The sequence below is a fragment of the Protopterus annectens genome, chromosome 11.part0 (genome assembly GCF_019279795.1).
Source record: "Protopterus annectens isolate FY-2018-M chromosome 11.part0, PAN1.0, whole genome shotgun sequence".
Lineage (NCBI taxonomy): Eukaryota > Metazoa > Chordata > Ceratodontiformes > Protopteridae > Protopterus > Protopterus annectens.
Genome location: NC_056745.1, coordinates 1,021,874,751 through 1,021,898,893, shown reverse-complemented (window position 1 = coordinate 1,021,898,893; position 24,143 = coordinate 1,021,874,751). Strand labels below are relative to the sequence as shown.

Genomic DNA, 24,143 nt, shown 5'->3' with positions numbered 1-24,143 from the left:
TTCAACCAGTAAAATCTAGAATTTACTCCCTACTACCATTACCAAGGAAACCTCAATACCCCTATTTAAAAGAGAACTCAAAAAATACCATCACATCTCATTGGCTGTGCAATTGTTCTAAACCTAACAACTTCACTAATACATGTCTTGCTACCCAACCTGCTGTTTAGCCAAGTATTTTATTTATTTATTTATTTATTTTACATTTGTTGACTGGGCTAGTCTAACTGGACATATATCCGTTTTCAGTAGAGGCCCGGGGAGAAAAGCTCCAATTACATGAAGTAAACAATCATTTACAAAAGAACAATGATAAGCATAATACAAAAGTACCAGTGTAGACTTATGTAATAATTTAAGAAAAACTAAAACTGACAAAAAGCATGTAAACAGAAAAAAAAAGTCAGATAAAAGTAAAATACAAGGTCTGAAGTTAGATTAATAAGGGATAGATAAGCAGAACACAAGGTGGGAAAATATTGGTGAGAAAAAAATGCTAAGGAAGAGTCAATATCAAAAGATATAACAGTCGATAATTAAACCTATTATTTAGAGGACCAGTAAGGGGAGAGGGGGGAAGTTGGGAGATAATGAAGTAATTTCAGTCAGGGTTAGCACAAGGACATAACCACTGGGATTTAAGATGTTCTTTGATATGTCCTTTGAAAAGGGATGTAGAGTCTAGGTTAGTTATTTCATGAGGGAGTTGATTCCAAAATTTCCCGACAGAGTTAGAAAATAATGAGTCCCCAGCTTTATTATATGATTTAGTCAAGGCCACTAGGAGTTTATTAGCAGAGCGTAGTGTGGCTAGGTTTTTATATGGTGAAATTAGTTTTTTAAGGCTAGGGGTAGCATCAGGGTAGTGAAGGGACTTATGAATGATGAGTAGTTGTTGATAGAGTATGTGGTTATTTAGCTCTAACCAATCTAGTTGCTTGAGGTTGTGACAGTGATGAGTTCTAAAGGGGTTAGCAGTAATGAATCTAGTTATACTATTGTAACAGGTAGCTAGTTTGGTAAGGTTGGATTTAGATAAGTTCGTATATATAGCAGAGGCATAGAAAAGGGTGGAAATCAGGTGGGTCTGGGCCATGGTTTTTCTGGCTGCAGGGGTAAGAAAGGGTTTAATTCTGTAGAGAGTACCTATTTTTTGTTAACTGATTTAATGGTGTTGTTAATATGGTCATCAAAATTAAGATGGTTATCAATAGTTACACCTAATAGGCGAGTGGTCATATCTGGGTTAATACAGGTAGCATTATTCGAGGAGATAGTGAAGAAAGGAGTTGGAGATTTATGTGTAGGAGTAAAGAGAAGAAGTTTTGTTTTTTTGGCATTAAGAAGGAGGGAGTGTTCCATAAACCATTTTTCTACATTATGGAAGACTGTTTGGGTGAAGGACTGGAGGGAGGAAACATTATTAGCAGCACAGATTAAAGTTGAATCATTAGCATATTGAATGCAGATGGCTTGGGATGTGTTCAAATGCAGGTCATTGATAAATAAAGAAAAAAGAAGGGGACCTAAGATTGAACCTTGTGGAACCCCAATGTTTACTGGGAGTAAGGAAGAAAGGTTGTTGTCCCATAGCACTGCTTGTTGCCTGTTTTGGAGATAACTCCTAAACCATTGAAGTGCTTGTGAACCAAGAGAATAGAGATTTAGCTTGTCAAGGAGTATATTATGGTTAACCATATCAAAGGCTTTTGACAGGTCTAGGAATAGTGCTGATGAGAAAAGATTATTGTTCCTATTATTATTTATAGCGTTAGAGAAGGAGAGGAGGGCAGTTGTAGTGCTGTGAGAAGGTCTAAAGCCATGTTGACAATTAGCTAGAAGATAGTTTTGCAGAAGGTAGTTCAGAAGTTGTTTGTGTATACATCTTTCCATAATCTTCGCTAATGGGGAGAGTAAGGCAATAGGGCGAAAGTTTGAGAACTCAGTAGAGGAGCCCCCTTTGTGTAGAGGAATTATATGAGATATTTTCCATATGGAGGGAATTTTTCCTTCAGAGATAGTTCTATTAATAAGTATGGATATGGGATAGTCTATGGCTTCTGCAGCAATTTGTAGGTATTCTGATGGGAGTTGGTCTGCGGATGGCGTGCATGGTTTAAGTTTTTTGAGAAGCTTATAAATAAGAGATGTAGCAACAGGTTGAATGTGAAAGGTATCAGATGAGGCTTTGGAGGTATTAGGGCATGTAGTAGTAGATGTGGGTAATGAATTTTCTAGGGCTTGAATGGCTTCTGTAAAATACTTGTTAAAGGAATCTGGGATCTGGGAGGAATTGTCGAGGTCAAAGCCTGACGGGGTAGGAGTAGTAAAATGTCCTGGTTTAAGAAGTTTGTTAATACCTGACCAGAATTTTTGAGGGGTGTGTTGACTCGTTTGTTGAAGGTGGAGATAATAGTCCTTTTTGTCTTTAAGGGTATCTTTCTTAGTAGCCTTTCTTAATTGTTTAAAGAGTAGGTGATCAGATGTACATTTGGTAGCTCTCCATTTAGCCCAGATTTTATTTCTTAGGTGCATTTTTTGCTTAGTTTGTTTAGTTAGCCAAGGTGCCGATTTAGATTTTATCCTAGTAGAGCGAATGGGAGCATGATAGTTAAGGATTTGTAGAAAGTGAGTATTAAAGTAGGTCACTGCTTCATTTAGTTCAAGGATAGTCAGTGGAGACCAGTCACATGCTTTCAGTTCTGTCAGAAAGTTATCCGGGTTGAAGGATTTATTTGAGCGGGATATCTTGACTTTATGGGTAGTTGGGATATGCAATTTTTGTCTAATAACATAAGTGAGCATATGGTCACTAATATTATCGGGAAGTGTTCCTGGGGTGTAACTGTTAGGATGGTTATTAGTAAGGATCCAGTCAAGAGTAGTTTCTTTTTTATTAGGTTTATGGATTCTAGTTGGAGAGGTTATTAATTGAGAGAACCCATAGAGGTTTATATGACTAGTAGGATGCTGGGATGAACAGGTTATCCAGTCAATGTTAAAGTCACCAAGTATAATGGTTTCCTGGGGTAGTTGATTAGAGAGTGAACTAAGTAAGTTTTCTAGAATATGGATATTATTTCCTGGGGGAAGGTACATACAGATTAGATGTATTGATTTGTTGTTGTTAATTTGAAGTTTGATAGAAAGTATTTCAGTTTTGGAGTCTAGTGAAGGAAGTTCATTATAGGGGGTGACTTGGAGATTAGATTTGTAGATAATGGCAATGCCTCCTCCTTTCTTCTTTATTCGGTCACATCTAAGTATATTATAGCCTGGAGGGGTGATTTCCTGGTCTTTAGTAGAGGGTTTTAGCCAAGTTTCTGTAAGACATAGAATGTCAAATGAGTGCAGGTCCAGGAGTGCATGAAGGTGGTGAGTTTTGTTATTTATACTTCTAATATTAAGGTGAGCAATTAGAAGGGAGTTGGCTGTTTTAGTACATGGCAATTGTGTTGGTGAAGTAATATTGTTTAGATTAAAGTTAGAATTAGAATTGGGACCAGGGTTAGGATGAATATCTCCGTGTAGGAGGAGATTATGCTGGGAATCCAAATGGAATTTGGGAGTCTTAGGTGAGTTATAATGATTCTTTTTGTTTAAGTAAAATGACACATGAGTTTTTCTGTGGTATTTTGGTAGTAGATAGTTGGAGGAACAAGTTATGTTGCTGTGATTGAGTGTGTTGAAAGAAGAGGTTGGTAAAGTTTGTTGGAGATGAAGATTGTGTTCATGTAGTGAGATATTTTCAAAGAAGGTGATATAATAAGGTATGGTTAGGGTGGCTATAGTAGTGGTAAAAAGTAGGATATATGTGAAAAAAGCTTTGAGTAAAGGAGACATAGTAGTAGGTAAGTAGCAGGTGAATGTAGCTTGTGATAGAATGTCAGATGAGGAATAAGTAGAGATGAGCTGATTTACAGTGAAGGGTTTTCAGTGAAAGGGAGAAAAAAGGAGAATAGCAAAAGGAAAAAGGAGAGGTTATAATTAATAGGTAGGTAGTATAGAATAGGAATACAAAGTATGGCAAGGGTAGGAAAAGGAAAAAGTAAAGATGTGGGAACACAGAGATGGAGTTAAATAGGTAATGAAAGGGAATGGGAGTTTGAACTAGAGATTGTATTTGGAGATGGGTGCAGCCTGAGGAGTGGAATGCAGATAAGAATTTATAATTCAGGGAGATGAGGTAAGTTGTGAGAAGATTGGGGATAGGTTGAGAGAACTAGGGGGAGTGGCTGGTGAGGTATAAGTGTAGGACCCCCTGGGGTGGGTGGGATATGGGGGTAGGGAGGGGAGCGAAGCGGGGCCACAGCAAATAGAGACAGAGTGAGTGGAAACAATCAGTGAGCAGCAGGACACAGGGAAAGATAGCGAAGCAAGTGAGTAGCTGTTAGCAAAGGAGAATGGAGAGTAGGGCAGAGAGGAGAGGGGAACTATGGAGCACTAAAAGTTATGGTAGTTAGAAGAAAATATGGTATAGCGAAGAAACAGAAAGTGAGATCGAAGGGGGAGAAATTAGGCTAAATAGGCACAGAATGAAAAAGGGGAGAAGAAAAAGAAAGTTCTATGTACAGAGACTAAGAGAGAATAGGGGAAAGAGTAAAGGCACCAAGCCTAATGTACACTGGTACCTAGTGGGCAAAAATGGAAGTAGTGGCAGGTAGCCAGAGAGAAGAAACCACAGATGGAAAGGAAAGGTAGGTAGCAAGGGGTAGATCTTGCAGAAGGCTAAAGGTAGGTAGCAAGGGGTAGATCTTGCAGAAGGCTAAATACAGGGAGGGAGGGGGGGACTGGCTGTTGGCTTTCTGGGCCAAGAGGCAAAATAACTCTAAAAGGTGTAATTACAGTATAAATTATACAGATTCGCCTTCAAAATGGGTCAGGTGAAATAACATACTTAGCAAATTCAGTACAGTCAGGTGGGAGCACAGGGCAGCAGAAAATGGTGGATGGTCACTTAGGTAAGGCTTGAGGTGGTTCAAGGGTCCTTAGGAGCAGGCAAGTCCCTTAATACAATGTTCAGGAGAGATTGCTAGGGGGGAAAAAAAGGTAAGAAGAAGGGAATTAAAAAAGGAATACAGTTTCAAAAAAAGACAGATCTAAGTATACAAATGCAAAGAGGTAATACACAATTCAACAGTTCTTTGAAAAACACATAGTATACATTTAGATAGTATCTATGCCTCATAGCATTTGAATGTCTAAGTATTGTGAATTATGAGATCTGATTGTATTCTATGTTCACATTTTCTGATATGTCTTTGCTAATCAGATGCAAGTCTGCACATTGTGTATATTGATATCTGCCTGCATTCTTTGTCTATATTTTTCTAAACATGTCTGCCTGAGTTTATCACTCAGTGATGTATGTACTGTCTCTTTTTTGGTATGTGGAGCTTTTCTCCCCTGGCCTCCACTGAAAATGGACATATATCCAATCAGACTATCCCAGTCAACAAATGTAAAATAAAATAAATGTGTTTATTGAGTGCAGAGTCCTTTTACAATTTTGGAATGATTTTAGATATTTTGTAAGGGCTTTGTGGTTAGATAATTGTCAAATTGCTGATTCCTTGTTATTATTTAATATTCCTTTTCCAAATGCATTCCCTTGACATCAGATACCTCTTTCTGACCATTTAGAAAAATAATGATAATGAATTGGAAAAATAAACAAAAACTCCTATTTACTGATTTTGTAAGATTAGCTAACTGTGTATGTAAAACAGAAATGCATACCAGTCCTATCAGAACATCTAATGTAACTCATAAAAGATTAGCCTGGCAGAAACTGCAGGTTTTATTAGATAAATGTTAATGGTGTTTATAATTCATTCTGAATTTTGTCATGGATGACTATATATAGTTGTAAATAGTTAATTATTATGTTGTTTTTTTATGTTATAATTGTTTTGATTGTTATTTTTTTAATGTAAAATCAAATGAAAAGTTGTTTGGGAAAAAACTGTAAATCAGAAGAGATTAGATAAGATAGGCAAAAGTGAATAGAAAGGCAAACTAGAAAAGGGAACAGAAGAAATCTGTAGGGCTCCCATGCATATAGTAAAGTCCAGAAGGTTTAGGATTTTTGCATGAACCTGTTTGCACAGGTATTTATGTACTACAAAACAACTTCAGAGGATTTTCCCTCAGGTGTATTGCAAATGTTGGAGCTGTGAATGGGAAGACAGAGAAAATTGCAAACTTTTTTTGGAATTCTAGAGAGTTCATGGATTTTGCAAATTGCCTACCAAGTATTATGACAGAAATGTTGATGAAATAGATTGTAGTAACTAAGGAAGTAATTATTTTGAGTTCGGATATAGGATCTGAACTGTCGGTCATATTAAGGATGTACTGTGCTTAATGCCTCTAGTGGCAAAAAAATTTAATCGAAGTTTTGATTATTGTAAAGGAAATGGTGGAATATTTAGAAATGGAAAGGAGCAAATTTCATAGAAAAAGAATTTTTGGGAAAACTGAATACAGAATAATTAAAAAGGAGTGAGATTTTAGGAAGGAAGGAATTGAGCAACTTATTTAATGTTTGCCGTTTGAGTGCAGCGGTTAGCATTGTCGTTTCACAGCAAGAGATTCTCCCATTCGATTCTCGGCTGGAGTGCCTTCTGTGTGGAGTCTTCATGCCCTCCCCACGGTCGAGTGACATTAAAGACATGCAGGTAGGTGCGAGCGTAAATGGGCGTGCCTTCATTGAAGGTTGGGCGTCGGGCTGGCAACTTGGCACCATAAAATCCACTGCCAATCATGAGTGGACTAGAGTTCTGCTGTGGCGACCCATTACCAGGAAAAGCCAAAAGACTTTTATTTAATGTTTGAATAAGTGCAAGTTTCTAAAAAGAAAAAAAAACATGTATATATACAGCATAACAGAAATAAGGGAAACAATTACTACTGTTCTTCTTTGTTGCTAATGTATGTGAGTCCATGTTGCAACTTAAAATGTGATGATTTAATAAAAATTTTAAAAATACTTTATTTAAAGCAGCATCCTCTTTAGTGTACTTTTACTATTGGTTAGACAAGATTTTGTGTAATATATAACGTAGTATAACAAATAAGTAAATTTGAAGAAAAAAAAAAAAAAACTTAAACTGGATTGTTGCAGTCTAGTCACTGTTCACATGTCTATTTTTCCAGCTGTGATGTGTACTTGTGTAGAATTTTACTTATCTTTGATAATAGTATAACTACAAGGTCCGTCATATTTGAAGTGGTTGTTCCAGATACGTGAAAAAGTCTAATTATTCATGAAGGCAGATTGTTGGAATTAGTTTATGTTCAGTTACTAGTCCTGTGATGAATTGCTGCTTACAAATCACTATTGCATTTTATGCAGACAAATTCTCTCTGACTTAAGTTTTCATTTGCTAGTTCACCAAAATGGTCATGATCTGTACAACTGTTATATTAGGATGAGACTCTCTGTTGTTTAAAACATTTTAAGGTTTTCATTTTAAGGTTTTCACTAGCCACTAAATGTCTCTTTTAGTTCAAAGTAATGTTAAGATTCCCCAGTGCAAGTTGGTTTACATTAAACACAGATCCATAGAGACTCATATTAACCTCCATAAGCATCCACTAGCTGGTTAACATCCCAGAAAGACGTATGCTTGCACTTTGAGTCTTTCCTATTCAGTTGTGCAGTCATGTACACTAAAACCAAATATTTTTCTCTATACTCATTGATTACTCTCCATATATGTCTGTTTTTCTAAGAAATTCTTACTCACACTTACCCAGCTTTGTTTTCTGGCATGTCTTTTTAGAATCTCACCAAACTTATTTTAATTTCTCTTTTATGTATTTTGTTAATGTGCCCCTTGACTAAATAGTATCATTAATTGATCGTCATCTTCCAGTTTATACCTATTTTAATTATACTGTCTTTGTTTTAAATTTTCACAGTAAATCACAATTTGTAAGTTGTAGTCACTTGAGGATTATTAGTGAACTTCCCAAGTGCTTGACTGAGTCCAAAAGCAACATGTTTTTTTTGGCCAACAGATGCATTTGCAGTACTACTAAGCACCTAAGAATGCCAGAAGAGAACTTGAGCTGTAGCCAGAAAATTAAAAAAAGCTCAAGTTTAAAATGCCCGAGTCCACACATTGTACGTAGCAATAAAAAATAAGTGAACACACAGTAACAGAGACGCATAGTAAATAAGACAGTAGCATCATATACAAATCAAAATAAAAATAGGAATAAAAAAGATTAAACAAATGAGATATTAAACAACTCTTGAAACCTGCCAAAACAGATGAGCCATGGAACTATCTTGGAAGAAGGCTTGATAAGAATGGACCATGAAAGCTGAATAAACAACAGTCATAGGTGTCAGACTTATAATACAGAGCCTTAAGATGATCCTTTGAGGTGGACAGACATGCCTAGTTAGGACAGTACATATGTATTAGGTCTCATAGGCAAGGAGGATCCAGGTTGTGAAGTGTGAGGTAGGCCATGACAACAATCTTGAAAATGATCTGCTGTTTAACAGGGAGCCAATGTAAGCACCAAAATATTGGATTGATATTATGAAACCTTGGTACCGAAGACACTAAGCAGGCTGCTGAATTTTTTACTAGTTGTAGACTTACAAGCTTGGAGTTGGGAAATCCAACATAAAGAGCATTATAGTAGCCAAGGCATGAACCACAGAGAAGATCACTGGGAGGAATGAGGTGTTTGATAAGGATGATATTCCACAGATGGAAACAAGAGGACTTGATAGCAGGAATTTGGTCCCTGAGTGTTAGTTTGTCATCAAGTAAGACTCCAAAATCACCCACTAATCTGCCGATAGGGATGACTGCAATTAAAGATACAGATAATAGCAAGAGGGAGCTGGAATTTATTAGAGAATTGGTAAAGGAATCAAAGTACTGGGAGAAAATAATTAGAGAGGGAAAGGTAACAGAATGGGAAGAGGCCAAGAATTTATTTGGACTGCAAACTACAGATTGCCTATATTTGAATATCAATCCTGGATAAGGAAGGCAAAGAGAAAGAATTAGGGGGATCCTGAGTGATAGACCAGCATTGTTAGAGTGTTAAGTAGAATCTAGAACAGAACCTGCTGTTAAAAAAAATTAATAGTAGAGCATATAAAATACTGCATGATAACTGTAAGAATCAATCACGGGAGTTTAGAAAGGATTGGGAAGAGAGACTGGATAAGCAATTCACAAAGAAACAATTGGGGATATACCTTTGTCTCCCAAATATGCAATAAAGTCTAGAAGATTTAAAATCTTTGCTTAGCAGTGTTTACATAGGTATTTTATACCCAGGTAGACTCAAATAATTTTTCCTCAGGTTGATAGCAAATGGTGGTGTGATGGAGAAGAAAGTGGTAACAGAGAACATTTTTTGGAGTGTAATGAGTTGGCAGACTGTAAAAATTCCCTGCAGACTACTCTTTCAGAAGTACTGGATGAACAAATTGGTATAACTAAAGAAATTATTTTTTGAGCTATGATACAGAATCAGAATTGCCTAGACCTAGTAAGATCTTGCTCCAGTTATGGTAGCTGCCTAAAAAGCAGCTACTAGAAAATGGAAATCAGTCTAACCAACTGTACTAGAAGTAGTGAATATAGTAACAGAGATAAAACAACTGGAAATGGGATCTTTAAAAAAGGGTTGGAGTAAATTATGTAGAATAAAATATTATTGTGGGAACAGTACACAACATTCTGGAGGAGGAATGAGGTCTAAAAGAAGGTAGGATTTGAATGAGATGTAATGTTTGACTGCCAATGACTGAATGGATGGATAATAAGTAATGTATAATGTTTACATATTAAAATATGTCAGTATGATTTGTTTTCATTTATATAAATGTCGGATTGTCTGTCATCAGTGATCATTTAATAAAGATGCTTCTTGTTTAAAAAAAATTACCCACTTTAACATAAAATTTAGTTTGATGTCCTGCTTTAAAATATTATTAAAAAAACTAGAACAAGTGAAAAAGTTGCACAGAAAAATCAAAATGTGCAAAAACAACAGAAAGACCTTGGCATACCAGAATCTCCACTGTATAATACCATAAACTGCCTTTGAAGGCTATGTCCTTTTTAAAACATACAAGTGTTCTAGCTCCATGGTTTCTAGATGCTCATGATGACCATGACTGCTTACATTTTAAAAGTCTTTATTGATGCATTAAGATCAAGAAAGCCAAATTCTGAAGCCTTAAAAGATAGTACTTTAAATGGTCCATAGGTGAATACTGGGCTAAGTGTCCTAAAGGGCCATTTTAAGCCTAGCCAGTAACAATTCCTCGGGGGCGGAGCCTGAATGGCTAACTGAAAGCATTAGTATTTTAGAGCTCCATATAACTAGTTAAATAAGACAGTAAAAAAATATTTTTTTTCTTCAAAGTATAAAATCTTATAGATAAAGGACTAATTTACATAATTAGAAACTTTGGTGAAGTTTTACAAATGATTTCATGTCAAAAAGTGTGGAGATATATTCATTTGTTAAAATGAGCAACTCAAAGAATTCTCACCAGGATGCTGCCTTAAAGAAGGAACTACAACAGATGGCATCTACCCTGCAGGAGTTGTCTTTGAAGATGGATGATTTTAGAGAACCTGGAAAATCTTAAAACAAGCAGTCAAAAACAGGCTGACACCCTCAAGGAAATGCTACACCACCACCAGACAAGTATAACAGGAATAGAGGTTGCTCTAAATGACTTGGAAAGCAGACTTAGGGAAGAGGAAACACAGAAAGAACTGCTTCTTAAACAAAACACTTGGTTGGTTAATAAAGTAGATGATTTGGAAAATAGGGAGAGGAGAAATAACATCAGGATTTTCAGATTACCTGAAAATACAGAAGGTGAGGATATTTCCTTTTTATCAAGCTGGATCCCTGACTTTTTAAATTTAAAAGAAGGACTTTCCTTTGGCATTGAAAGGGCACACAGAGCTCTTGGGAAACCTGTCACAAACTCAGACTCTCCTCCTAGGTCAATAATTATCAAATTTCTTTCATACTTGGACAAGGAACTGATTTTAAGCTCTGCTTGGAGGAAGGCACCTCTAAAATATAAACAGAGCCTGATACGATTTGATGATGACTATTCATCTAGAATAATGGAAAAAAGTGTGGTCAATGATAAGGTTTCTGAAACAAAATAACATCAAGGCACAACTTGCATATCTAGATAAGAATACTGTAGGACTTTTATTGACTTAGAGGAAGTTATTAAAACTAATAATGTGATTACTTTACCAGAAGATATGGATTGGATGTCACCTTCTCTCAAGAGAACAAAAGAAACGAATGTCTGGACAGATGTCAAAAAGAAGAAGCAAAAGACTGATACTGTTAGAGCCAAATCTCTCAAAGCATCTACTATGATATGAATTGTTTTAACATTACTTTAAAGGACCAATTTTACTGCTTAGAATTTTAAAACAAAGGTAACTAACTACTGGAATCTATCTATATTTTTTGAAAATAGATGACACATGAGAGTTTTCACATTACCTCAGGTATGTAAAACAGGGTGTTTTTCTTTCACAGAAGGAGGGTTATATAACACATAAAATATTTACACTGTAAGTCAACATACAGTAAGTAGTACATGTGTATTTTCTCTTTTCTTTTTCTCTTTTCTCATTATTTACTTTAACTGCATCTTGTCTCCCTTTCTAAATTCTCTTCTATTTACTATATTAATATAGTCTGTATATATTTAATAACTCACTATCTATACATAGATAAATCTTCTTCTTTAATACATAAAAAAGGAGGGAGAAATGTACTGTTGGTTAAGAGAAGTGAAGGTTTCTTCACATTCTGTTTGTGTTGCCATAGCAACAGTAAACAACTGCTGCAGTTTCTAAGGACACTGTGAATCTGCAAAGTGCATTTAGCCTCACAGATAACATAATAAGAAAAAGTAATGTTGTAATGTTTAGTTATTAAAATGAAAAACAACCTAAACAAGTTAAAATAAATACATAATAGGATTATTTGTAAATATTTTATGATTTATCGTCATAGGATTACATATTCCTGGACACACAACTGAAATGTTCCCAAACTACATGTGCACTGAAATGCAGCTGCTTAATTAAAATGTATTTCTCACTTTAACATGCTGATTTCACAAGCTGTCTGCACTGTAAAAGTTACATTTTATATGTTACTTGAAATTGTCAGTCTGTAGAGCATATGAAAAGATACATATTACTTTTTGCAGCATGTTATCTTTGCACATAGCTCTCACTCTGTACAAACTCACTTGGTAACTGATAGCTATTCATTTAAAATATCAGTTTAAATATTAAATGTGCCCTTGAAATGCTATTAGTATTTTGACAAAATATAATCTGAACTGTAAAATGAATGACTTGAAAGAAGTGAAGTAAAGCATAGATTTCAGAAAGTTTTTGACACTACAGTAAAAGTAAAAATATATATTCACAAGGAAGTATTGAAATGTTTTAGTCTTCCAGTTAAAATAGCTTAATGTCAACATTTTGCGATATCAGAAAATTTGAAGAGCTAGGTAATTACTATTCTTTGTCTTTATAATGATTATTAGACAGATGTTGGACTCTGCTTAGTATAATGAATTGTGACATATGTTTATGAGGAAAAGTGGACTCAGTTACTCACACTGGGCAACACATTCCTGGAAACTCAATTGAAATGTCCCCAAATTACATTTAAATTAAACTGCCTGATTAATAAGCATAATTTACTTTAACAACCTGAATCCATAAGCTTTCTGCTCTATATATGCTACATTATATATGTCACTTGCATACAACAGTCTCTAGAGCACACAAAAAATACATATTTTTGCAACATGCTATATTTGCGCTAACCATACATTCTAAACTAATTCATTTGGAAACTACAAATTATTTATTTGAAACATCAGTCTAAATATTAATTGTGCCCTTGAAATATTGCCGTTTTGACAAAACCTGAATTGCAAAAGGAATGATTTGAAGAAGTCAAGTATTGTACAGATTTCAGACAGCTATTGACACTACAATTTAAGTAGAAATGTATGCATGTAAGGAAAAATTGAAATTCTTTATACTTTTAGTTAAAATAGCTTATTGATAGCTTTTTGCTTTATCAGAAAATTTAAAGAGCTAAGAAATTATTTCTAATTTGTTTTTATAATGTTTACTAAAGTGATGTTAGTCATTGACTTGTTTGGATTGCGAGTCATGTACAAGACAAACTACTGAATGTTATTTCTGTTTACCTATGTTTGCTGTATTTCTTTTATTAGTACTGATTTAAAATAAGGGAAAGGGAAGGGAAATCTCTGTTTTTGGTCAAGGGAGGAGAGGCTTAAGAGTATTCTGACTGCCCCGAAAACTCTCTAAGATGCTTTAAATACTATTTGATTAATACTTACCTAAGGTAAGTCTTGATTACCATATAGGTACCTTCACATTCATTCTAGACCTGATGTGATTACCCATTCTGGAAGCAGGAGGTGCCCTATGCAGGATGGGAATTGTCAGGGTGATCATATTTCACTCTTAGACTATGCTTTGTAAATCTATAAATATGTAAAAACACTGCACACTAGAATGTAGGGTGCCTCTACTCAGAGTCAGGATACCACTGATAAGCCATGTCTTTTCATAAGTGTAAGTTGAAGTTGGTAAGCTGAAGAGTGGGAAAGTAAAGGCAGACAGTACACCTACAGTAAATTCATATTTCATTGGTAATCACTCATTGTCTCTTGTAGAGTCCTTTTAGTCAAATTATTTTAGTTATAATCTATTTGTTGTTGGCTTATTTAGTGTATGCTCCTCTGTTGCATTTAATTTATCCAAATGACATATCTGACATGTTTGGGATCTCTTAAGGATAACTAAATATTGGATATTTTCTAAGTCAACATAATAGTTGTTTACACTACTAACATTCCAGCCTGATATTTAAAATACTATAGAATAATAATAGAATAATATAGAATTTCATATCTCTTTTAAGAAAATTCTCCATATAATAATTTAACATATGGAGCTCAGCTGATATTGTTGGTTACAGGTATGAGCGATAATCCAATAGATCTAACTTTATCTATTGGATTAGGAATTACTTTCATTCCATGTTTAATGGGAAATTCATATTTACTTGCATTTGATAGTTTAGAATTAATGTTTTATAGAAGTACTTTTTTAAAGCCTGACCAGAATTTTACCCTACTTATATTTAAAGAAGAAAGAACATTAAATTACACTCCCAAGTTTACACACACAAAAATATCATCCAGTGCTATCAGAGAATATGGTATAACTTCTATAATCAAAATAAAAAAAAATGAAGCAAAAAGTTTCTTCCAACAATAACTTGAAATGGATTTAACATTCTTATCATTAGATACTAATGTCTTAAATAATGCAAATAAAAGATCAGACTTACTAAAATATTTAAATCTAAATAAGGCACAAATAGTATTTCTCCAGGAAATGCATGTTAAGACTAATGATAGCTTTATTTGGAACCCTAGGGACTATACAGTCTTAGCTCAATCCTCCAATAGAACAAAGACAAAAGGAGTATTGATTCTCTGGAAGAAAAACGTAATCACTCCAAACATTATTTATAAATATGAAGACAAAGAAGGTCTACTAACATTTGTTATAATTAAATTTAATAACAGAATATAGACCTTAGCTAATCTATATTAATTCCCAGGAATTGGCACAGGAACGGTAAAAAAACACCTAGATTTTATTTCTAACAATTATAAAGGAAATTTTATACTTGGAGGAGACATTAATTGTACCTTAGAAGCTTCTGAAACCACCAAGAAGTCTTTTTGCATAGCAACTATTTCAAAATCCTTAAAAAGATGGATTGATTAATTTCATTGAATAGACACTTTTAAAGTAAAAGATGATAAATCCTTATTATTTTCCCGTAAAGACCATAGATTTGGAACACAAACCAGAATAGACAAATTATTCGTAGTTCAAGATTTACAAACACAAATCCTCAACTTCTCAATAGTTCCATGCTCCTTGTCAGATCATGACTCTCTGATAATGAAGCTCCAAATAGAGTTTAAACCTTTAATCCTCTCAACTAGAATTCCATCATATATATCACGAAAATTTAAGAATTCAGATCCTGGATGTGGTCAGAACTACAATTATTTCTTGAAATTAATAATACAACAGAAATCAGTAGAGTCATGGTTTGGGACTCATTAAAAGCATATTTATTTGGTAAAATCCTTAGATGGTACAAAAACAAAGTTAGAGAGTGGTAATCTGAATCATTAGACTTGCAAACCAGAGTCTTGACAGCAAAATCTAAAAAAAAATCAGAATTGTCCAGAAGTCAAAAAGGAAATAGAGTAATTAAATAAAAAATATATGAAATTCTAACACACAAAACTTGTCTAGCCTTAGAAAAATTAAAAATAAACTCATTAGCCACCTTCCCCCAGATATCTACATAACTTATCTACAAGAATTAAAATACAATCTGAAGCAAATAACATTAGTAGTATATATCATAAAAAGAAAGGGAAAAAGTATCAGATATAGGAGACATCCTTGAAGCATTTCGGTTCCATTATATGGAACATTCAAAAAAGAAGATTTAGATACCAACCAAATAAACTTAGATGCAAACCTTATCAATATAAAAAAGTATTCCCAAAAACTTAAAACTAGACCTACAAAAACCTATATCCTACAAAGAAAATGTTGACAAGATAAAAGAAAGTGAATCTAACAAAAAGCTTCATGGATAGATGGTATAATTACGGAAATTTACAAACTCTTCCCTTCAACAGTAATCTCCCTTTTTCATAAAACTTTGCTAGACGTCCAGTCAGAAGCAAAAATACCACCCTCATGGAAATATTCTCTCATAACACAAATTCTAAAAGATAATAAACCATCAGCCCTTTGCACCTCATACAGCCCTATATCATTACTGAATAATGATTACAAAATATTCATGTCAATCCTAGCTAACAGAATGAAAATCTCACTTTCAAAGACAATTAATAATGATCAAACTGGATTTTTATATAACAGGCACACACCTGGTAATATTAAAAGGATACTTACTCTTATAGATTATGGGAATAAAGAAGATAGAGAAGCAATTGTAATCGGATTAGACATAGAAAAAGCCTTTGATTCCCTCAACTGGGAATATCTATTTAAAACTTTAGCATTATTTGAATGTCCTCCTCCCTTCATCTTATTACTAAAAAACATATATATTAATAACTTAGCCTATATTAAATAAGGTTCTTTCACCTCAGAATCTGTCATATAATGAAAGGTACTAAACAAGGATGCCCCTTTCTCCTATTTTATTTGCTTTGGCTATAGAAATACTTGCAGAAATAATACGCAATAATCCAAGAATAAAAGGAATAGAAGTCCAATACATATCTAAAATAATGCTTTTTGCTGATGATTTTTTTATTAACCCTATCAAACTACAGAGAGTCGTTAGGAGAGCTAGAAGAAGTAATGGAGATATTTTATAAGATTTCAGGTCTACACTTTAATAGATCAAAATCAAAATTTCTATTTTAAATAAGAAAAAAAGAACTACAAGTTACAGATAAATCAGTGATAGTAAAGCAAGAACTTATGCTAAATTATTTAAGGATAGTGTTATGCAAAAATATAAACGAAACAATATTAATAAATTATAAAAACATTATTGAAACAATAAAAATATATATAGAAAAGTAGAACAAAATTATATTAACTTTTGAAGACAGATTGCAATTAATAAAAATGGTCTTATTGCCAAAAATACTATATGTAGCATTAGCAATATAGTTAATTCATGAATGATGCATTCTTAAAGAAATAAACTTATGTTTAATAAAATTTTTATGGTATCCCAAAAAGAATAGAGTAGCTCTAACTCATCACATTAGACCCTGGAAACAAGGAGGATTGAACTTCCCAGAAATATAAATGTATATAAAAGCATCTGTACTTAAAACTACAATAGACTGAATAAACCCAAATTATTTTGCCAACTGGAAAGAATTAACAACAGCTATATTAACAAATGAATTTAATCTGTTAAAAAATGTAATAGTAGACAAATCAAACCCTGGTACATAGTATGCATAAGTAAGTATACAATATAATATAACAAAACCTTCTAAAACAACACTGATTAATCATTGCATCAATTCCTTTAGGAAACTTATCAATGCAAACATAGATCTCAAACTTTCATTTGACCTTTTAACCCCATTTACCATCACTAAGAACTTTCCTCACAAAATATATAGGGAAACAATAACCTCCTAGGAGCAAAATGGATTTTTATGCTGGTTTCAATGTGTAAATAAATTAAATGTTTTAGATATACATATGATAAAAACTGCTAACAATATTCCAACACAGGACTGGTTAACCTTACAAAGCATTCTAATGTACACTCAATATTTATGCAGATTAATTAATAATTCCTCATTTAAAGATATTCCAAATCTAATAAGTTTTCTGTGTGAATTTATATATAATAGTTGTGAAAATAAAAATTCCATTTCAAATCTTTATAAAGAGTTAATAACATATAACACAATTCCCAAACCATCATACTGGCAGTTCTTAATAAAAGGTCAGTCATTGCAGTTAACAGAAGAAATTAAAAGTAACATCTTGCTATCAGTTAATTACACCTCTAACACACAGTACTGGAAAATATTTAACTGGAGATACATACATAGAGCATTTTTAACACCAGATAGAATTAAAAAAATCAGTACTACTACAAATGGTTTTTGCTGGAGGTGATTCATATTTTATGAATGTAATAAAATTAAATCATATTGGAATGGAATCAATCATTTTTTACAAGCTTGAGTTAATGAATCCTTTACCTTAACTAAAGTATTGATAATACTAAATGTAAATGAAGGTCCCTACCTGAATTAGATAAATATGTATTTGTCATGGACAATACTTGCTATATCTAGGAAATGCGTAACCAGAAGGTGGAATTCAAATACAGTCCCAACCTTGGAAGAATTCTACACTTTACTGAAGACAACTGCATTGATAGAAATAAAAATCAAAGAACTACGAATCTATTCCAGGCCATTGGTAAATAATCCTTGGAAGAAAGTTATATCTTTGTTGGACACACTGCAATAATCAATATTGTATCCCTGATAACTGATCTGTTAATTCTATATTTAATAACATACAGTGTATATAATTGAAAGTCAGGCTATTGTAAATATTGTATATAGTTTAAAATGATATTTAAAAATATTATGTAAATGTTATTTTAATTGAAAATAAAAAAAAATATTTGAGGGGAAAAAATAAACAAATCCTTTACTTTGTGTTCATGAGCTAAAGATCTTAACCATTATGCTAAACCTGCCATTCCTTTATTCTGTTATTTTTATATGTATCATATTTAATCAGCTGTTTGCTGCTATATATCTGTCTCATTTTCATTTGTGATGCTCCATTTTAATCTTCGTCATATACCATCAACCTAAGAAATAGGCTGTTGCCATTACCAATAATATTACCCTAAGGCAATATTATGTCACTCAAGTTGCCCCAGAACTGCTTCTCTTTTTAAACACTCCTCTTTCCCTACTGATCACTTTACACATTTCTCTAATAAGGTTTATTTTCATGCATAATTAAGTCAGTGACCTTATTTGAACTCTTTATATTGTATCTTTTCTTGATATCCCTTTAAGCATTCATAACGTGTTGCCCTGCAGGCATATTGCATCATGTGATGAACATTACAGACATCCTTTTACATATTCTTTTATTGGTCATTCCAGTCAATTTGTGCCCTTGCATTGACATGTTCTGACCTTCAACCTCTGTTGGCTTTCTAGCAGGAGAATGAGGAAGCCACTGGTGACTCAATAACACTTTTTTGCTACTACTTGTCACATGTTTCCGGTCTGTAAAAAAAATGAGAAAAACATACATAATTGTTAACAATAAACTGCTCAGCCAAAAAAGAAAGAAAAACACACAATCGCATTTATACCACTTACTCATTTCACAGCACTGGTTAGCAGACCAAGGATCATGGTCGTACCAACATATGTGCATCATTTTGCATCACCATTTTGTCTACCACATCATACTCTTGTTCAGATTTCCTCTTCCATTCTTAAATTTTAAACACCCACTCACTAGGAGCTTGCATCATCATTATTGTTATAAATGTCTGTATTTTATTCTGTGATGCTACAGTTTGTACCCTATTAGCTCATCTCTGCAAGCAACCTTTTCCACCATTATTAACAAAGATACATGACCATCATTAATACAGTGACAGTATGACCCCCAGCAAGTTTACATACTGAAAGATGGCAATACATATAACATTTTTTCTTGGAATGGGTATTTTTATCAAGTAGTGTTAATATGAAATAATGCATCAATGTTTTAATAACCCTATAGTTTTATGATAGTAAGAAATGTTTCTGAAAAAAATGTTGACTATCCTATTTGAACTTGAAGTTCTTAATTGTCAGCCATGGCTCCTAAAAAATTCATAGGTACTTACTAAGCTTTTGATCTGTGAGGGTCTTTGGAAGCCTAGCTGTCCATTCCCATGAAGTTTTTAACCCTTACAAGAATGAATAAACCAGAGACAAGCAGACATTTACATGTTGCCCATATCACAGTGGTGCTAAACAAGGAGTGAATTTATACTTACCCATCTATTCGTCAAGTTTACATTTGTGTAGTGTAAGGAAACATTGATCCTTCCGATCTGTATTTATGTTGCAAAAGAAAGTTCGATCTCTTGAGTGAGTGTTTATGTCCCCATTGGATGAATGACAGAACAAGGTCTGTTGAGGTTCATTTTAGGTTCTTGATTTTCTTAGTAAGAAAGCATTGTGAGCATTTGAGTTGTCAAATATTTGGACAGCTATATACAAAAGGAGCCTGATGCATGCATAATACAGAGGAATACTTACATCCTTGGACCTGGAGGCCGTAAACTTAATAATAAGCTGTGAAATGAATAATCATTTTCTTACAATATCGGATATGTCGTTACTGAAGGACAGTTTATTGTCTATATAGTTTCCCAGATCCCTAACTACTGGATCAGTTTTCAGGGGTATATTGTCAATGTAATAGTTACAAAGCACTTCGTGCTTGCCAGAGGGTACCTGTCAAATCTTCGAACATTCAAAATTTGAACTTTACATGGTTGAGACCAAACGTTCGAAAGTTTGAGTGCTCGAAGATAGACTTTCAATGGCACCATATGGTGCAGATAGGGAGAAGTTCCCTTTTCTGCACTGAAGTGCGGTCTCGGAGTTGGTATATTTAAGTAGGGGGGTGTGGGGTGAGCAGGGAGGCTTGCCCCCTTGCCTACACTGTTAAAGTATTTTTTTCTCTGTTTTCTTTTTTTTTTTTTTTTTTTTTTTTTTATGTTCGAACATCCAAATGTCGAACATTTGGTCTCGACCATGTAATGTTCGACATTTTGGATGTTCGAACATTTAACATAGACCCTTGCCAGAAGGTACTAGTATATATTTATTGGCATTCAGTTTCCGTCAGTGGTTTTGAAACCACTTATTGGTTTGGGAAAGGACCTCGTGGAGGATCTTGGTGTCCCCTGGGGTGTTTCTGATGCCACCAAGTTTACAGTGATCTGCAGGCTTGGTCAGTGATAAACTCTTAACAGTATCTTTGACCTCTGAGAAGTAAATGCCATAGATGAATAGCCCAAGGACTGAGCCCTAGGGCACACCACTAGTGACAAGTCTTTTGGGAGATTTAGGGCAGCCCACCCTAATTTCCTGGGATTTCTTTTTGAGCCAATTTACTATCCAGCAAGTTACATAGGGATTAACATTTAACTGGGTAAGTGTATCTATGATACCTGAGTGTGAGATGGTTGGAACGCTTTTAGAAGGTCTAGTCTTGCAGTTTGTACTGATTTGCCCTCATCCATTTTTTCAGTAACCTTCTCAAAGAAGTCAGGTGGATTAAGTAGGCATGATCACCCTTAACAAATCCAAATTTACTTGAGTGAAGAGATTGTAGGTTACCTACATGCTTATTAATTGCATAATGATCTTTCCTTAACTTTATAGATGCCACTGGTCAGATTTATGGGTCTATAATTTCTGTAATATTGAACAGGGAACAAAAAAAAGTCAAATCCCATTTATAGGATCGCAGGAGGTTACTAGGTTAATGACACCAGAGCCATTACAAGCCTAGCCAAGTTCAACCCATGTTCCCTAGGGTGTCTGGGTCAGTCAGACACTAAAATCATCACTTAATTGTCCCTGTCCAAGAAGGATACAGGTGGAACCCCCAGAATGGATTTCCGGTTGCCCATCCAGTCATCCAAACTGCACTTAAAAAGGGCCAAAGAGGGGCTTTGTTTAACATGAATAGGACGCGTGTTCCAAAGGTGGGGCAACCTCTGTGAGACAAATCTGTCACTCCACCAAGTTCTGTTGATGTCACATATCAGGTAAATTCAACACATGCCAGGTTAATGTCCTTTGAGTGAGTGATCTGTGTGCCATTTGACTTGCGAATGTGCAGCATTTCCATTAAAGCTGGATCAGAGGTTGCTCTATATGCAAGGCACAGGTTGCCTTTAAGCAGTCTGCATGGCACAAAGTAAAGTGACAATAATTTCAGTCTGTCTGCATAAGACAGATCTTGAAGACCCTGAATTTTCTTTGTAATGAACCTTTGTGGTCTTCCAGTTGCTGCAGGTATGTGGAAAGGAACACACCAAAGGGAGTATAGTACTGTATTATTAGCCTGATGAGGGAAGAGTACAGGGGGGTTATAACCTATTTTGTTTCTGAAGGCAATGTCCTTACGTATGAGAGGAGCAACATAAAATGCCCTTCTTACCACTGTGGAGACATGGTGATTGAAGTTAAGGTTGCTGTCAACCTCTGTGCCCAGATCTCTCACCACTGACTGTCTGCTTAGGGTATTGTTGTTGATGTGGTAGTTTGCAGGAACATCACTCTTGCTAAAGGAGATGATGATGCATTTTTTTGCATTACACTCCCAGTTTGCAGTCATCACCAAACTGTCAGCCACAGTCCTTTAGTTTTAGCCTGTACTTTGGAGAAGTAGATTCTAAATGGTAGAGGTCCCAGAACCAATCTCTGTGGAATACTACTGGTTACGGGTCTGTTGGAGGAGGTGGAGACCCCTATTTTGACTGTATGAGGTCTATCAGTGAGCCAGTTTGCAAACCACCTGACAGTATATTGGTTGATGCCCATCTAGGTGAGTGTTTCAATGATGCTTGAGTGGGGGGTTGTATTAAAGGCCTTGGCTAAGTCTAGGTAGGCCATATGCCCAGAATTGCCCTCATCTAGGGCTTTGGTGACTGTCTCAGAAAAGTCCACCAAGTTTAACAGGCATGATCTCCACTTGACAAAGCCAAACTGTGTGGGATCGAGCATTTAGAGTATCTTTGTTAATAAGGTCCATGATGATTCATTCCATGGCCTTGCAGATAAGGCTGGTCTGGCTAATGAGTCTATAGTCCCTGAGATCTGTGGATGCACCCCCTTTGTGCAAGGGGATGACAGTAGTGGTTTTCCAAAAGCCAGTGCTTAGGCTGTGATGGAAAAGTGTGCTCAGTGGTGATGCTGATTCCTGTTTTAACCCTTTGTAGAACACAGCCTGGGATGTTGTCTGTTCCTACAGAGGCTGTGTTTTTGGGCTTGGAGAGGGCATTTAAGACCTGCTCTTCAGAGATACTGTGAGAGGGATAGGTGTTAGGGATGCTTTGGGGTATATGTGTTGGGGACAGAAGAGCGAAGTTTTCACTGAATCTGTCTTCCAGCAGGTTTTCTATATACACAGGTTCTATATATGTAGTGCCATTAACTACAAGTTCAGTGCAAATCTGGGCCTTACCTTTGAGGTTACAGATGTAACTAAAGAATGCCTTGTGGTTGTCCTTGGTTATGGAAGCTAATTTGGATTTGTAGTTAGCTTTGGAGGACTTCACTAGGAGTCTTATTTGCTTGTTTAAGTTGAGGAAGGATTCCAGTTTTGAGACCATTCCCTTCCTATTCTTAGACAGCAATTTCTTTGTCCTGTTGTATGGGCTATCAATGATAGTTGTCTACCAGGCAGGTTTGTTTTTCCTTGAATATCTTGCTTTGGTTCTATCAGATACGACAGAGTCAATACAGTTGTACAGGTAACCGCAAATAGAACCAAAACCAGATAAATTCAAGAAATGGCAGAGATGGAAATAACACGTAGATCAGCAATGAAGCAAACCAAATAGCGTACAACTTCTTTAATGACCGCTTTCATCTCACGACTTCATCAGAATACATTTACCCACAAAAAACTGATTCCTTAAATACATACCTAATTAATCAGTTTGACTGGGCATGTTTTCAGTAGTGTGGAATTAAATGTTTTAAAGTATGGTTTTAATTTTGTACCTTATAGTAAAGCCAATTACAGTAAAACTGTAGTTGATGTTAAGAAGTTTACCAGGAATTTAAATTTAACATATTTAATGCATGATTTACCACATTCTGACAATGTTTTAGTTAAAACTTCAACCTTCACGCCTAGGTTGCATCACACCATTAAGGTGTTTGAACAATTATGTATTGAAGACCTTAATAAAATGTTAAAAAGTAGAAGGAATGGTAAGGATAATTTAAACAATGATGAAAGAAAGGCTCTGGAACATCTTAAATCTTTAAGAAGTACCTTTAGATTCATGAAAAGTGATAAGGGCTCTAATGTAGTCATTATGGAGCAAAAGGTGTATCAGACTAACATGCAAGAAATTTTAAACAATCAGGATGAATATCAACAGATTACTTTGTTTGATATTCATAAACGATTTAGATTTATTAATTCCTATTTATATGATGCCCTTATGTCTGGTTATATTAACATTGAGTTATATAATTTTTGCATATTACAGCAACCTAAAATTGGGGTGATTTTTGGAATTCCAAAAATACATAGACCCAAATAAATCCCCCTTTCAGGCCTGTAGTCTCGTCCCCACATTCTTTTACCGAGGGCATCTCTTTGTTTTTAGATGGCTTATTGGGACCCCTTTTGAATGATAATTCATCTTTTGTGAGAGAT

The 24,143-nt window shown here is 34.7% G+C and overlaps 1 protein-coding gene across 5 annotated transcripts in view; it reads left to right on the top strand.

Annotated features, from left to right (window-relative positions):
- Window positions 1–24,143, top strand: part of TBC1D22A (TBC1 domain family member 22A) — a 5,448,426-nt gene that overhangs the window by 1,086,889 nt on the left and 4,337,394 nt on the right. The gene's annotated exons all lie outside the window — the stretch shown is intronic.